Genomic DNA, 18,426 nt, shown 5'->3' with positions numbered 1-18,426 from the left:
CAAATAGTGATTTGCCACCTTCTTGTCCTACTCAACCCTCCGTCTATTTCCATTCTCATGGTGAGACCTTTCACTGGCTGTGGGTGCTCTGATGGCACTAGCAGCACACTTAACAATCTGGACCTGCCCCAGTCTCTGATCTTTCACATCCACTTATATGTAGTTGAAATGTAGCGTATACTATGCATAGCATTGTTATGGCACGATATGGATGTCAGCATTGGTAATGTGTACAGCTGATGTAGGGGAATGTGTGGTACATTGGATTGCCCTGATAGTCGTAGCAGTGTCCTATTCCTCCTCTGACTGTGCAGGTGTATTTCAGTGACCAGTTACATGTGTCCTCCCCTTCAATGCTGTTGTCTGAGCAGTATGACATTTGGGATGTAGCATTGTGACCCAGGCACAGGATGGACCCTGACATATGCAGCATGGGTGTGACCTTGATGTTGTATAGCTCCTAATGTTGATGACATTGGCTGATGTTTGCGACAACTATGGGCATTCACATTTGATAGGACTGGAACATTTGTCTTGTTTCAGGGGATTGTTTACGTTGTCATCCTAAACCCTCTAAATTAGGTGTGTATGATCCATGGGGACGTTACTGCCATTGGCTACTTGAGATGCAGACACAGCAGAGGTGGTAGTGGCAACTGTTGTCAATGTTACATTCCAGTTGTCGGTATGGCTAGAGGTTGTTAATTGGGCCCTAGTTAATTAGGGGTATAGTGGCTGACGTGTGACGGGATGTCAGTTTGACGTTGTGCCCTTCCCTCCTGGCGTGGCTTTACCTTTCCTACATCGTTGGCATGGCAGCATACCCCCAATGGAACTGTTGTTGGTGTTGTGTTATGGTGTGCCCCAGCTTTTCTCTGTACAGGCCATGCCCCCATGCCGTACCCCTTTACCCATGCCACTCCATGTATATGATGACTTCCATGCATTGTGTAGTCAGTATTCCCCCCCCCTGGTTGCAGTTAACCTTAGTGCATTTTAGTTTCCCATGTGACTTACCCTGCATGTGTGTTGTCTCATGGTAGTCTGTGCTGTCCTGTCCTTGAATCCCTGTGACAATCTCCTCAGGGATGACGGCTGCGACCATCTCCTCCATGTGGTCCAGGGGCTCCTGGTGTGCTGGACTCCCACCTCCAGTCTGCAGTGCTGCCTTCCTGTTCCTGGCTATCTTTTCCTTGGTCCTGCGCTTGCAGTCATGCCAGCGTTTCTTGCACTCAATGACTGTTCTGCGTACTTCTGCCACACTGTTAATCTTGTCAACAATTTGTTGCCATATTGTCTCACTCCTACTGATTGGCAACTTTGAGGTGACAAACAATTGGTGCTGGTGTTCTGTCACCTCTTTTACCAGGATTTCCTGCTCCTCTGCACTGAAGCAACACTTTCTTTTTTTCTTCTCCCTGTCCTGGTTCTTGTGTGGGTCCTCCTGGCTGGTTCCTGGTCTGTTATCATCTTCCTGGGGTCTGTACAGGCACCTGGAATCTATTTTGGCCCTCCTATGCTGAAATGGCTGTGTTTGCGGGTAATTTTGACGCTATTGTGTCAAAAACCACCGCATATCCGGTTTGCGGTGTCGTAAATCGGCTCACAGTCATTTCCGCCGCGTTAAGGTTGTTTTCCTTTACGACATGACGCTGCGATGTGCGTAAAAAAAATTACTTACACCTGTGGTTTGCACCATTGTGCGTCAAAGTATAAATTTGACGCCCACACGGCACACAGGAATGGCGTTAGCCGGCAGTAATATTTTTGACGCAAAACTGCGTCGGCGCAGTTTTGCATCAAAAAGTATAAATATGAGCCTTAGTTCCAAAGCCAAACCATGAAAACATTGAAAAAATAAAGAACCAGTTAACACGATCAAAAGCTTTATCAACATCAAGAGCAATTGCAGAAAGTGAATCCCTATATGTCACAGATTTACTTAAAATGTTAAAAAATAAGCTTGTCTTGTCTGATAAAGGACGTCCTTTATTAATGCTAGATTGCTCCTTACCAATTAACTTAGAGAGAATCAATTCCAAATGCATAGCGATAATTTTAGCAAGAATTTTATAATCTAAGTTCACTAGAGATATAGGTCTATAATTCTTACAAAACTTTGGATCTTTGTTATCTTTTGGTATAAGAACAATTAAAGCCTCCTGAAAAGACCTTCCAGAAGATTTTGCGTTAACAAAATAAGTAAAAGGATTAAATAATCTTGGAACTAATAATTTAGAAAAATGCAGATAGAATTCAATAGTAAAGCCATCTGGGCCGGGAGCTTTACCTTCTTTAATTAGATTTAGTGCATTTAGAATGTCTTTAAGAGCAATAAACTCATAAGAGGGGAGTACAGGTGCATTGATGGTAGACAAGTATTTCCCAATAAGCTCCTGCGTGGGAACAGAATCAGGGGTGTATAACTGTGTGAAGAAATGAACAAATTCATCCAATATATCTTCATTCTTGTGTAGTAAAAGGTGGGAAGAGTTATAAATAGATTCTATCCTTGTTCTATCTTTTCAGTTTTAAGATGATTTGCTAAACGTTTTCCTGATTTATTTTGGCCCCCATAATACTTAGCACTGGATTTAAGAAGATAAGATTTACCAATATCAATTGAGTTTTTATTAAAAGTGAATTTAGCTTGAAGTAATTCCTTAAGACAACTTTTAGACTTGGAAGAGTAATACGGGTTTTCTAGCTGTTTCATATGATCCATTAAGTTAAATAACTTTTTATTAGCCATTTTCCTTTTATTGGCAACATAAGAAATAATAAAATCCCTAGAGGCCACTTTGAATGCATCCCAAATTATCTGAACAGATAGCTTGGGGGTATCGTTTTCTACAAAGAATTGTGTAGCAAACTTTTCAAAAAGCTGAGTAAAATTGGTATCAAGAAGTAATGAGATATTACATCTCCATCTGTTACTTGGCTGTTTATGTGGCATAATATCAAGATCCAAACTCACTGGAGCATGATCTGCCATTAATATGGAACCAATTTCAGAACTCAAAACATGTTGTACGAGATGCTGTGAGACAACTAAATAATCAATCCTCGATTGGGAAGAATGTACTGGAGAAAAAAAGAGAATTCCTGTAATGTGGGGTTAAACAATCTCCAAACATCTGCAAATGTTCTTTGTTTAATCATGGAGATAAACTGTGAAAATATGGTGGATGGTACAAATCTAGAGTTAGATTTACAATCAAGAAAGAGATCCATAACCATATTGCAATCTCCTCCAAAAATGTAATATTCATCCGAAAGAGCCATTAACTGAGCTAATATTTCATTCCAAAAAGATTTATCAGGTTGGGTTGGAGCATAAACATTAAATATAGTTAAAGGTACTTTATCAATATTCATTGAATCTATAACCCATCTACCCTGCTCATCAGAATCTTGAGAAAAATCAGAAATATTCAAAGCTTTATGACAGAGTATAGTAACCCCATTTCTTTTCCCCGTACCCAAAGAGGCAAACACATGACCCACCCATTGTCTTTTAGATTTGGCCACCTCAGCACTTATATGAGTCTCTTGTAAAAGGGCAACATCAGCTTTCAATGTTAAAATATGAGTTAAAACTCTTTGACGATTTATTGGGGATCCCAAACCTTTAACATTCCATGAAAGAAATCTAATTGTCATTTAATTTAAAGAGTAAGTAATATGGTCATGAAATTAATGCATATAAACCACATATTAGTATGAAGAAATTGAACCAAAAGAAAATATTTAGGGGGTGATTCCAAGCTTGGCGGGCGGCGGGATCCGCCCGCCATGCGGAACCCCACCAGAAGACCGTACCGCGGTCAAAAGACCGCGGCGGTCATTCTGGGTTTCCCACTGGGCTGGCGGGCGACCGCCAAAAGGCCGCCCGCCAGCCCAGCAGGAAACACCCTTCCACGAGGAAGCCGGCTCCGAAAGGAGCCGGCGGAGTGGAAGGGGTGCGACGGGTGCAGTAGCACCCGTCGCGAATTTCAGTGTCTGCTAAGCAGACACTGAAATTCCAAGTGGGGCCCTCTTACGGGGGCCCCTGCAGTGCCCATGCCATTGGCATGGGCACTGCAGGGGCCCCCAGGGGCCCCACGACACCCCATACCGCCATCCTGTTCCTGGCGGCCGAAACCGCCAGAAACAGGATGGCGGTTTGGGGGTCGGAATCCCCATGGCGGCGCAGCTGAGGGTTCCCCTGGGCAGCGGAAAGCCGGCGGTACACCGCCGACTTTCTGTTTCTGGCCGCGGCTGTACCGCCGCAGTCAGAATGCCCAAAGGAGCACCGCCAGCCTGTTGGCGGTGCTCCCGCGGACCACGGCCCTGGCGGTTTTTACCGCGAGGGTCAGAATGACCGCCTTAGTGTACAGAAAGTGAAAAATAGAAGTATAAACATGAGAAAAAAGAAAAAGGAAAAAAAAATTGAGAGGAGTGGAGATGAAGTTAAAAAAAAGCAAAGAGGATATAATATAGAAGAATACATGAAATCTACAAAAAAAACATTGAACGAATAATAAAAACATAACTAAGAGACAAAAACAACTTGAGGGTAGTGAAACCAGAAAGGGAGGATGACGCAACCTTCACTCCATAACCACAGACACGGAAGGGAAGGGAAGGGAGATCCGACCACACAGGTTGCAACCACAAAAGACGGGCACATTGAATGAATAAAGATCTAAAAAGAGAGAAACAAAGGAAACATTCAAATCCCTTAAATAATCAAACACATTTAAGATTACAATGAACCAACAAAGGACACATCCATTAAACAAGAGCAAGATAAAAAAATAATAATAATAATATAATAGCAAAGTCTCTGATATTTTGGAAGTGTCCATTATTTCACCTCTACACGAATCAATAAACCATTGAAGCAATACTGGGTCCTCATATGTTCTAGTCTTATTATTGAAAGACCATACAGAGCATTAAGCGACTTCAATGCCGGACCCATATTTAGAAATTTCTTCTGTTTGTCTGCTGTCGACTTAGCATAATCCTGAGCAAACAAAAGATTTTAACCTGACCACGTGATCGGACCTGTAGCTCTTGCTGCTCTGAGAACCTTTAGCAAGTCTATATACTCCAAAAAATAAAGGATTATTCCTCTTGGTTTCTTTGACGTTTAAGCCAAATGTGAAGGATGACTAAGTCTATGCGCTCTTTGTATATTCAAAACAGGAGAAGTAGGCAGGTCCAGAATCTTGAGTAGAAATGCTTGAAAGAAAGATAAAGGGTGTGAACCTTCAATTCCTTCAGGTAGACCATAAAAACGTGGATTATTCCTGTGGTTCCGATTATCTATATCCTCTGCATGCTTTTTCAACATAGCAACTTCAGATTGTAAAGATTGAATCCATGTAACTGAATCCTCAAGCACTTCCACTCTTCGTTCCACACAAGAGACTCTGTTCTCCACAAGAAACCATTTGCCGTCCAATATTGGTAATTGTTCATTTGTACCTTCCATATAAGGTTTAAGCACCCTTATTTCCACAAGAAGTTATTCCATAAATAGGATATCTACAACTTTAATAGGAGATAGAGGATCCTTTTTAGCTCTCTTATTTGTGGATGTCGAGACCATTACCGGAAGCTTGGACGAAACTTTATTAACAAGAGCAGGAGGAGAAACAGGTGTTGAAGGTGCAAATCAAGAGAAGTAGCTCCTGTACTTTCCATATTTGATAAAGGAGCAAAGGAGTTTGAAAAAGGAATATTATCAGAACTTTTATTACACTGTACTTTGCTAGTAGTCAATTGAAGGTTCCTGGATCTGCCCATAAGCAAAAATATATTATTCTGCCCTCAGAGGAGAGAGAAGAGCAAAAAAACAAACAAAGCTGGACAAAAATTCTCCAAAAGGCAAGGCACAGTGAGCAAAGAGCGTTAAAACATACACTTGTAGGTCAAAAAATGCAAAAAGAATATTTCAGCCAGCGAAGCATACTTGAAAAAGAAAATTGTGAGGTAAAAAGAGAAAACAAAATGGTGGCCACAATGAAATTCCACACACGACCGCCATAAAGATCAACAACGAGGTCTTAAAAGTACCTCTGAAGTCCTTTTAAGGGGCACACCACATTCCAGGCATGTTCCCCCAACTCTTCTCTACTGCAGGAACATAAAATGTGCCCACAGGTATCAGCCATCTCTCCCGACTGCCACGCCCCCCCATCTTTAGCTTTTCTGACCCCTTTCCTTATTCCTCTCTCACATATACTACTGAAATCTCTACATGCGGAGATTCTGCATTCAGGGTGAAGAATTCCACATATGTACATATCAGCAAAAAACATACATTTTGCAGGACTCTTTCACAACATCTACTACAAAGTGATTTTTGTGAATTAAGACACTCTTTTCACTTTATTGGCAAGGAGCACTTTCTCTTTCATGAATGAGAATTATTGTTAAAGATAGTCTTTTGATCTCCATGACTTGCCTGACTCTTTGGTATTCACTGTGCATCATATAGCTACATTGATTTTACCAACAGTACTAATCTTATTTATAATATATATTCGACTCAGAACTTATGAACTGGAGCCATCTTCCCTTAGCTCTTCATAGGTCTTCCCCATCATCTCATATATATACAATACAGTGCTTGGAACTGCGAGGATTAGTCATGAATTCTAGTTTCAAATAATGAGCGATCATGATGCATCTCACTACTCAGATCAGTAGACTGCTAAATTAGTCAATGCACCCTCCCTATTTGGGCCTCATTCACACACAGCCTAAACCATACTAATGATACTTCCCAAACCTTACTTACTGCACTTCAGACGAAACAGATTAGGACAAATCTAAACATCCATATGCTAACAGGCTATCTTAATACTGGAGAGATTCGACTAGGTCTTAAACAAAGAAAGTCCCCAGTACTTCTTAAGGATGATCCAAGGTTTAGATGATGATTTATCTACTTGGTAACAAATAACTCTAGACACTACTAGTAGGCCAGGGAGAAATGTAAATTATGTAATTTGCATAATTTATGGGATTTTATGAAACAGTTATGCTAAATTCCCTAAATGATGCCAATACACCGCTACATGTAATTATGCACTGTTCGAGGTAAAAACCTACCACAAATGGCACAATTTGCTGTAATTAGTGGCAAAAATTTAACACAAATGCACAGGGATATCAGGACGTGAGCAGCTGTTGTTTGAGGTACTCTTCTTTAAATGCATCCTCACTCCACAAATTGACATGAGGATGCACTTGTTGCTAAAATACAGCATGAAATTACATATTTTCATTTCACATAATTATGCATAATATAAAATAATTTTGCTTTAAATTCACATAAATACACAAAAGCAAATTACACACATTTTACACACCACTACAGCCCTGAAAAGAACAAAAAATTATTAGAGGACATTGCTTACTTAGAAAAACAAATCTTACAGACAGACACCATAGAAGAGGCTATAAAGGCTTTAGGAAAAATGAAAATTTATACTTCTGAGTTTAAAATATTTGAACAGAATAGAAAAAATACAAAAAGACATAAATGATTCCTGCAAAGAGAGGGATACCCAGTCTCCTAGACATGTGTTTCTCATAGTTCCCCAAAGAACCTGCACCACAACACCTCAGGGATTGATATAAAAATAAAAAAGACAGGTACCCTGCCTGAGGCTCCAGAAGCCTATCTTGAGGAATTGAACAATTTTGAAGGCACCAGCACAAGTACTTTCCAACCTTTTTAGACAGAAGTAGGAGGGTTCAAATCAAACCAAGAGGCTGTTGGCAAGGCCAGCAGCATGAGAAGCATGATGCAAGCACCAAACATGCAGGAAATTCTACAGATAGAGTGTCTAACAATAATCACTGAACCATCTCAAATAAAAATCACATCAAACTCCACTACATGTGATAACCAAATGATTCCTATTTTTAATGTAACAAATGATATGCTAACTACTAGTAAAAGTTCACTGTTGAGTAAAGGCCTCGGTTTTGTGTCTGCAGAACATTCTGATATGTTCAGATTACTGGATGAGTTGGCCCAATTTTATAGAAGTTTATATGTTTACTCCCCAAATTCCACAAAGATGTACAGAAACCTCTAGCTAACCCATGGTGTCAGGGTGTGGTTCTCTTTCCAAACCCCTCAACAAACATTTGCAACTCCTTCTAAAACCATTTGTCAAAAAACTCAAATTGTTGTTTCATCCAGAAGACTACTGACCTAATAAACCAGGCTGATTTTGCTTCCAACCCTGCTTCTAACCCTCAAATTCTGGTGTTGCTTTACAACATAGAAGCCTTCTATATCCACATTCCCCAAGTAATAATATCAACACAAATCTGTTCAATCAGTCAATACCAGAGTTTCTCCTACCTCTTTCCCTATTGACTTTATTATCTCCCTTCTTTAAATTGCCTTGAAAAATAAAATCTAAGTTAAACATAGAAGGCTTTTTATGAGCATGACTTTTGTTATCAACATTGCAATTTTGTACATTGACAAATTCTAGACTTCTGCTTTATTAACTGAAACAAGCCATTTCTTTGTTAATTTAGGATTTTGGAAATACAATATAGATGATGACGTTTCAGTTTGTAGAGGTAATCAGAGGAGCCTATTTGATTTTGTGAACTGGTTTAATTGAACAGGAAAACTTCTTACATTAATTTGTTATATTTTCACAATTCTCTAACATTTCTCAATGTTACCATACGATTCAAAGCAGGGAAGCTGGTCATTTGCCTTTTCCGCAAATCCACAGAGACAAACATCTATCATCCATGTGCTTCATGTGATGGATTTCCCTATAATGAATTTCTTTGCAATAGAGGAAGATGCAAGTGGAAGGGAGATTGCTTTTGGGAGGCTGATGATTTATGCAAGAAATTGATCCATAGAGGCTGCCCATGTCACAATGTCCACAGGGCAAGAAAAAGAGCATTGCATACACAAGCCATTAGTAAACCCACTTTTGGGGTCTTCAAGTTATGATTCGGATGTCTTGACTGCACTGGGGAGGGAGGTGCTGGGTAACTCCCCTCAAGTTGTGTGCACAATTCTTATAGTTTGTGGGTTGCACAACATTGCCATATGAAGGTCCTTATATATCTATCTTGACCCTGATTTACACCTGTATTGAGATAACTAGTTGGGATACAGAATAAAGGTCAGCACATGCAGGTGAAAGATCGGCTGTACACTTCATTTTTCTCTTGAGTTGCTTGTTTTTTTTCTGCATTAGTGTGGATGTACAGTGCCTTGTCAATGATAAATGGTGGATGACTAACATACTGTTCATGAAAACCATCTTGAGACAACTCTTTTTACTTTGCAGTAACAGTTGCCCACTGTGCTCATAAATAAAAATATCTGAGTTTCAATTTTCTTACACATCATAATACTTATTATTACCACCATCTAACCACAAAATCTCATCTGCATATGTGTAAGGCAAACTTAGTAAATCCGTAACATACCATTCATATACTAGGTAGAAAAACCATCCCTGCTTTGATTTTGTTACTGTATGATATTGAGAGTAGGGACATGGGAGATTCTTGTAGTACATTTGAGTGTCCTTCCAGCATGTGGAGTCTCCACTTAGTGTGTGCAGATTCTCGCACACTTGCAGGTCGGAGACTCTGTGATCGGGGCAGGGAGCCCCACCAACAAACAAGTAAATGACCTACAGGAAGATAAAGTCAGCTGTCTTGTTTTCATTCTGAGCTGTACCCTCCTCAAAGCACTATCCTCCACTCATTTGCTGCTGCTTACAGAATCTTTGCCCCTAAAATTGCTGAGGGAGTGGATGAAAAGGCTTCCCATTCTCTGAGAGTAAATTAAACATCATCACTCAGGAGGTCATCAACAAATACCCTCAGCTTTATAAGGGTCCAGATACTCAGTTGGGCACTGCGGGCTACATTTTGGATAGACATTGCAAGGAACTGCGGTGCAGTGGGTGGCGAGGGCATGCTGTGCTGAGAGGACCTTTCTTGTTAGACCAGTATTAAGGCCTAGGACATGATGGATTTGTCCTCCCAGTCACATATGCAGCACCTCGCATGACACCAATGTACACTAGTGTCCTGAAAACTGCCTGACTGACCCTTCATACTCAAATGGAAGAGTGTGAGCTATAAAAAGACTGTAAGTAAGCAAATATCAGCATTTGGAACATGGCTTTGCAGTTAATGTCTTGTTATATGTTTATTTTGAGCTTCGTCATAACTTTACTTGTTCTGTTTTTCATGTATTTCTAGAAAGTTTTGAAAGCTCAACTTTACTTACATGCATGTTTAATGTTTGTTTTCTTTGGATGGATTACTGATATGACCTTGACATTATGTAAGTATTATCAAAGAAGAGTGTTGGACCTAGCTCCCTTTGCAAGGTCACCCCAGCTTTTTGTATTCTTTTGCTGAACCTTCTACTGTTGTTTTTTAGAACTCTGTGTTCTTCACTCCTGCTAATCTTTGTAAAAGTGTTAGTGCTTACTCCCTTAAACATGGTATAATGTACTTGTAGGTCCCTAGTATATGGTACCATAGGTGCCAAGAGCCTTTAAACTAAATGCAAGTAGTGTGCAGCAGAACACATTGTGCCACCCACTAAAGTAGCTTGTAAAGACTGTCTAAAGTCTAGTCCAGCAGCACTAGGAGATCTGCAGGCAGTCTTTGATGTCCCTGAGACTGCAGAAGAACAGGGGGCAAGCCAACAAATGCTTGGAGTCACTCTGGGTTTACGTGAAATGGGTCCAGTCCTTGTCCTCAGCAGGGCACAGTTGAACAGGCAGCAGGGAGGCTCAGCAAAGCATAGAAGTGGTTTCTTGGAACAGTCAGTCCAGGCAAAGTGGCAATCCTTACAGCGCAGCAGTCTTTACTCCAAGAAAGTTCTTTCTAGGTCCAGTAGTGTACTGATTTGGCAGAGTCAGAGCACCAGTATTTATACACAAATGTACCTTTGAAGTGGGGGTGAAATGCACAGGGATTCTTTTTTCTTCTCCATGGCTCTAGACAACCAGTAGGGGGTAAGCAGCCCCTTGTGTGGGTACAGGTACTTCCCTATTCATGTGTCAGCTCTCCTCCACTCTTTATGCCCATGAGGGTCCATCAGAATTGAGATTAATGCAGTTGAGTGTTTAGACACACCTAGCCTTCCTGTGTTTGTGGCTGTCTAGAGGAAATGCACAAGGTGTAACTGCCACCTCCCCCAGACGTGTATTCATGACAGGCTGTAAAGCACACAGAGCAGTAAGAAATGCCCACTTTTTAAAAGAATTTCCAAAATAGTAATGTTAAATCTGAGTTTACCAGTAAAGAGGGTTTATCATTACCATTCCAAAGATTTGAAACATGAAAAAGCTGCTCCTTTCTGATCAGGAATTGTAGCCTAGTATATCAAAGCATTTCCAGTGCTGGCCTAGGAGAGGAGTAGGCCTCACACTAGTGAAAAAATGACTTTAGTTGTCCTTCACTACCAGGACATGTAAAGCTTAAAAGTACATGTCCTGCCTTTTACCGACATAGCACCCTGGTCAGCAGTGGTAAAGTGTTCAGAGTCCAAAGCCAACAAAAAGATATAGCAATAGGGGAGTCAAAAATGAAAAATGTTTGGGAGTGACTGAGAGAAAACTGGGCTGATTGCAGAGGCCCCCTAACTTTTTGCCCCCATTTTTCACTTTTCGCTAGTGTTTTCCTGACTCTGAAGGTACCCTGTCTTCTGCTAACCAGCCTGTCCTCTGTGTAAAATGAGTATGCAAATTAGGTTAATTATAATTGGCTATGTCAACCTACCTATAGGTCCCTGGTACATGGTAGAGCATGTAGGTTTAGAGATCCCAGCATAGGTGGTGCACACATAGGTTCACTGCGGAGGTGTCCAGGGTCATTGTAAAGGCTGGCCTGCCTATCTGGCTGCTTTTAAATTAAAGTTATATGCAAATTCAACTTTGGAATTAAAAGTACTTCCAAAGTCTTAAACTACCTTATTTTTATATATAAATCACCCCTAAGGTGTGTTGTGCCCTAAGTTCCCTTAGAGTTGGGTGCCAGGTAACTATAAGCAGGGACATTATAAACATAGTATTGTTAGCCCTGGTGAGGTAAAACAGCCAAATTAGCTTTTCCCTCACAGTAGTGAATAGGCTCCATAGGCTAAAATGGGGAGACTATGGGGGTCATTCTGAGTCTGGCGGGCGGCGGAGGCCGCCCGCCAGACTTCCCCCCTCCAAAATACCGCTCCGCGGTCGAAAGACCGCTGAGGGTATTTTGGCTTTTGCACTGGGCTGGCGGGCGACCGCCAAAAGGCCGCCCGCCAGCCCAGTGCAAAAAACCCTTCCCACGAGGACGCCGGCTCAGAATTGAGCCGGCGGAGTGGGAAGGTGCGACGGGTGCAGTTGCACCCGTCGCGAATTTCAGTGTCTGCAAAGCAGACACTGAAATTCTTTTTGGGGCCCTCTTACGGGGGCCCCTGCAGTGCCCATGCCATTGGCATGGGCACTGCAGGGGCCCCCAGGGGCCCCGCGACACCCCATACCGCCATCCTGTTCCTGGCGGGAGAACCGCCAGGAACAGGATGGCGGTATGGGGTGTCAGAATCCCCATGGCGGCGCAGCAAGCTGCGCCGCCATGGAGGATTCAATAGGGCAGCGGAAAACCGTCGGGAGACCGCCGGTTTTCCCTTTCTGACCGCGGCCAAACCGCCGCTGTCAGAATGCCCTGCGGGGCACCGCCAGCTTGTTGGCGGTGCTCCCGCCGACCTTGGCCCCGGCGGTCCGTGACCGCCGGGGTCATAATCACCCCCTATATTTTAATGAATATGAAGCAAGGATGGCAAGTTTGTTCTCAATTTAATTGTTAGAACAAATGCAACAACTTGCCATTGTTGGATTTGATATAGCTAGTTCGGGTAAATAGTTTTAGAACTCTTCCTAAAAGTCACCCATTTCAGCTCTGTAGTGCCCTTCGCTGGTTGGCCAGCCTCTGGCAGCCTGGCCAGGCTGCCTTGATGAGGTGTGAAGTGGCTTTGCCCTGAACACAAACAAAGTGCCTGGGGGAGGAGATCTCCATCAGCAGATGATGAAACAGGATGAGGGGAGAGCAGCCACACTTGTCTTCAAAGGAGGGAAGGACATTTGGAGCAGCTCAAGACCTCCCCCAATTCCTGCAACCTTAGACAATTAGGTGCCCTCTTGATTAGATCAGGAGATGGGTGTGTTTATGATTTTTAGCCACACCAGTGGGTGGGCTCAGCCAGACGTAACCTCCAAAAATATGTTTCAGCCATGTTGGATTTTTAAAGAATGATGCTCCCTTGGATCGATTTTTGCCACACTTCCCAGGAAGTGGTCATCCAAGGCAGAAGTGGCCTGCCTGTGATTGGACAGTCACCCCCATCCCCTGCTTTTCACCCCAGGTACAAGGATAAAACTGGCAGAGCTACAGCCACATCTCAGATTCCTACAAGGAACAGCATCATGAGAAGAAGGACTGCCCTGCTGGACCCCTGACCTGCACTTGGACACTGCACTCTGAATGACTTAACCAGCTGCAAACTTGAAGGACTTTGCCTGGCTTCAACTGAGTCAAGAAGGGACTCCCTGCTTGCTATAGGTGAAAAATAGCAAACCAGTGACCCCTGCATCAAATCCCGAATAAACTGACCTGCTGACCACTGTCTAATGGTAATTTTGGAGTTTGAGCCAGGTGCATTCTGGGAGTTTGAGTCTTAGTCCTCAAGGAGCAACACAGAGCTTCTGGAACTTTGGCTTGAGATATGGACTCCTAAAGGACCTTCACAGGCATTCTGGAAGAAGATCCAGATGTTTTGAGAAGACTGTAGATTTTTTGGTTAAAAGCCCCATAAATGTACCCACCCGCGGTCGAGAGTCAAGCCTGCTTACGACGACCGCAACCAGGCATGACTTGCACACTCATCTTGCTGAAAAGACACTGAGCCCCAGACTTCCATGATTTCATTGGGGTCTCCTTGAAAGGCAATCCAATGAAATTTTTTCTAAATTGGCTTACTGTGGAGGGTCGTCTAAGAGAAAAAGCTCCAAAACAGTGATTAAATACGAAGATAAATGGTTTATAGGGACTTCTTGTGCAGCGAATCCGAGGAGGGCTCCAGGGACTTCGGATCAAAATTCAGCTATGGCCCAGATGAAGATTTTCGTCCTGAAAAATCGTTTGAATCTGCATGTAGAATTCTTCACCAGGGTCTCCAGCGATGCATATCCGAAGAGGGCTCGAGGGAGATCGGATCAGATTGGTGACTTCGTCCCGCTGAAGAAAATCTTCATGAAAAAGATTAAGGTCCTCATTACGACCCTGGCGTCGGTGATAAAGTGATGGTAATACCGCCAAAAGGGTGGTGGTAAGTACCACCAGATTATGACCATGGCGGTTAGATCTCTGAAAGACAGCCAATGTACCACAAATACTGCCAGGGCGGAAACAACAGTCACCATGGCGGTAGCCACCTACAGCCAGGCGGAAGACAAAGTCCCACCCACCATATTATGACATGCCAAACCGCCAGGCTTTTCTGGGGCGGTACCAATGCCATGAAAAGCCTGGCGGAACCACTGCACAGAAGTCAAAGGACTCACCATTGGAGAGACAGGGAAGAATCACACCGACTTGGAACCCTAACTGCAAGTATTTCCGATGATGTTCTATGTCATGCTCCACCACGAACAATAATGCCGGCAAAGACAACGACGGTGAGTACAGCCGCCTAGAAAACCAGGGGAGAAGGAAAACGACAGTGACACATACACGCACAACACACACCCACACACACACGCCATACACACAACCAGCTGCACAAGAAATCAATTTATCCCTGTAAATCGGCTGAATAATGCAAGGACAACAGGAATTGACTAAAGTGATTGTAATAAGATCAACAAAAAATCAATAATACGTTTTGCCAATGCAACAGATATGTACAAATGTACAAAAAAGGTACACTGCCCAGTCCTCAGTTAACAGGGGCCACATGGCCACAGGGCAAAGTCAAAGGCCCCACTTGTTACCTGCACCAATACGGAGAGAACACAGCAGGGGCATCAGTTGGCAAATAGGCAGGCACCACAGGGGGAGGAGGGGCACCTCAGCCGGATGCGGAAACAAAACCACTGGTTCTGGAGGGGGCAACAAACCCTGTGCTTGGTCCAGTGGAGTGCAAGGCCACAGTTTCTCGAGGGGGTTTCTCCCACACTGGTTCTGGAGGGACCAACAAGCCATGTGCTTGGTCCTGGTGAGTGCAAGGCCACAATCTCTCGAGTGGGTGTCTCCCACACTGGTTCTGGATGGAGCAACAAGCCCTGTGCTTGGTCCTGGGGAGTGCAAGGCCACAGTCTCTCAGGGGGGTGACTTGCCCACTTCTTCTGGAGGTTCAGGCTGCACAGCAGCCCATGGAGTCTGGATCACATGGCGTCCACCGGCGGTGACGGCTGCACTGCGGTGGTGGTGGTAGTAGTGGGAGGCTCCTGCTCAGCCCCTGCACCCTGCGATGGCTGCACTGTGGTGGTAGTAGTGGGAGGCTCCTGCTCAGCCCCTGCACCCTGCGATGGCTGCACTGTGGTGGTGGTGGTAGTAGTGAGTGACTCCTGCTCAGCCCCTGCACCCTGTAATGGTAGCACTGTAGTGGTGGTGGTAGAAGTGGGAGGCACCCGCTCAGCCCCTGCACTCACTGATGGCTGCACAACTACGGCCGGTGGTGGCGCTCTATGACAGCTGCTGGTGCAGGCTCCTTCCCCTTCTTGCTTGCTGGTGCAGGCTCCTTCCCCTTCTTGCTTGCTGGTGCAGGCTCCTTGCCCTTCCTGCTTGCTGGTGCAGGCTCCTTCCCCTTCTTGCTGGCTGGTGCAGGCTCCTTCCCCTTCAGTATTAGTGGCCTGGAATCCTTTCTAACCACAAGTAGGTGCTGATGGAACTGGGCCCGTGGACTGTTTGGGTGAGGTGCTTGGTTGGGTTCTTCATACCCTGGCCATACGTGCAGGACAGGGGGGAGGGGGAGGGAAGAGGTAAATGGTGGAAAGGAAAAGCTTTTTAGGAACATTGGGGTGGGAAGAGGGAGAAGTAATGGGAGTGGAGGATGAGGGAGTGGTTGTTGGAGGTGTTTGTCTGCTGGATTTGGGTGCAGGTGCATGGGTTTTATGCTGTTGTTAGGTGGATGGCTTAAGGTGTCTGAGTGCTTGTTTTTGTGTACTTTGGGTGGGGGGCCAGACACGGTGAGAGAGGACACAGTTGTGGAGGTGTATGCCAGTGAGGTGTGTGTTATGCTTTGTATGCTGATGATACAGGTAGTGGATGATGATGTCGTTCATGCAGGTGTGAGTGTGGATGTAACTGGGTGGGAGGTGGAGAAGGAGGAGGAGAAGGGGGAGACAGTGGACATAGCGGATGTTGTTGTGTCTGCAACTGGATGGTGTTTGTGTGAGTGCCTGTGGGATGAAGTGTGGTGCTTGTGTTTGCCTGTGACACTCTTGGGTGTTGTCTTGTATGCATGCTCGTCTGGCTGTGTGCTTGGGAAGGGTTGGGGTTGAGGAGAATGGGACTGGGAAGTGAAAGTTGGAGGGGGACGTTTGAAACAGGGACAATGGCTGCCATCAGAGAGGAGGCCAGAGCCTGGATTGATCTCTGTTGGGATGCTAATCTCCCATGAATGCCCTCCAGGAATACATTAGATTGTTGGATCTGGGCCGCCAGCCCCTGGATGGCATTCACAGTGGTTGACTGCCCTACAGAGATGGATCTCAGGAGGTCCACAGCCGCCTCACTCAGGGCTCACTGGGGCAGGGCCTGAGGTGCCTGGGGCGAATGAGATGCCCACACTCCTGGTTGAGCGGGCACGGGCAACTCGCTGAGGGGCTGCTGGGAGGGCTGTGCTGGTATGGGGAGGAGGCTGTACCTGTAGCTGGGGTGGTCACAGAGGTGTCCGCCACCACCAGGGAGCTCCCATCGGAGGAGGTATCTGAGTCTGTATTGTCCCTGCCAGTATCTGCCGTGGTGCTCCCCTCGACCTCCGTCCCACTGGTGCCCTCAGCATCGGTGGACTCTGCCTGTGGGATGCAGCTCCCTCTGTCACCATTGCCTCTGCTCCTGCGCTAGATGATTCTAATGAACATAAGGACAGGATGACAAAACAAGAAAGGGGGGGAGAGAGACAAGGGATACACCGGGTCAATGACTGAACCAACACCACCATTGGCGTACACAGCACCCTCACACATGGGGTACCGGCCTACGCATTCTGCATTGCACTACCAGTAATATTGGTAGCCATCAAGGCATGAGGAGGAGCGCACATCACCAACTGCAGCACACCTGGGACTCACGCAGCCCTGACCAGTAGTGGATGCTAACAAGCTAAGTCTGGCCTGGCCCAGGGGCACCCACTGACACACAACCAACACCCGGATACCTCTCCACCAGGCATAAGTTGTAATAATGGGCACATGACTCACCCCCTTGTGGCTGCTGTGTTGTCCTCAAGCACACATCCAGCTCTGGATAGGTCACTGCCTGTATGCGGGCCATCAGGGGGGTCAGAGTTCGACGGGCACCCCTTCCTCGCTGAGAGGCCATCCCCAGCTGGGCCTCCGCAGTCTTCCATGCCCAGGGTCTCAGGTCCTCACACTGTTTGCGACGGTGGGTGCTCTGCCTGCCATAGACCCCCATGGTCTCCACCTACTTGGTGATGGCACGCCATATACCCTTCTTTTGATGGGCGCTGACCTGCAGAGACAATAGAGGCAGGAGAACACCATTAGACAAACAGTCCAGCCAGTTATACAGATAGCCCACCATACACGTTTCCAGCACTATTGGCACACACATAGCCCAGCACTCAATGTGTACCCAGCCAGAAAGACATCCCTCCCCCCTTACACGATGCCTTCACTCACACCTCCATACATGCATGCCACATGCATCGTGCTCACAGTGTACTCACCTGTTGGTCTGGAGGCTCATACAGCAGTCTGTAATGGGGTAGGACCCCACCCACCAGTCTCTCCAACTCCTCCGAAGTGAAGGCTGGGGCCCTTTCCCCAGTCACACAAGCCATGGTAGGTTCTAGACACAGGTCACAGCAGCACATGCAGTGTAGGTCCTCTCCTGTGGAAGGCCAGGAAACAAGTGAGAATATGATAGAAAATGGCAGTCATGTCTGCGGCAGTGCATACTGTCACCGACGGCGTAGAGCACCATTGGCCACCGTACCCCATAGGGCCCAATTATAACCAATGAGGAATTGCAAGGCCGATCCCAACCACTTATCGCTACGGCACACAACGTCAGCAGGATTACCTCACTTCTACCTGTCCCTCCACCCAGAATAGGCGGACACCATTTCAGGGGTGGGAACAGGCCTATGGAATAATGCTGCATCACAGGAGAAATAGGCACATACTG

Source organism: Pleurodeles waltl, chromosome 1_1 (assembly GCF_031143425.1).
Source record: "Pleurodeles waltl isolate 20211129_DDA chromosome 1_1, aPleWal1.hap1.20221129, whole genome shotgun sequence".
In the NCBI taxonomy this organism is placed as follows: Eukaryota; Metazoa; Chordata; class Amphibia; order Caudata; family Salamandridae; genus Pleurodeles; species Pleurodeles waltl.
Note: the sequence above shows the minus strand (reverse complement) of the source record.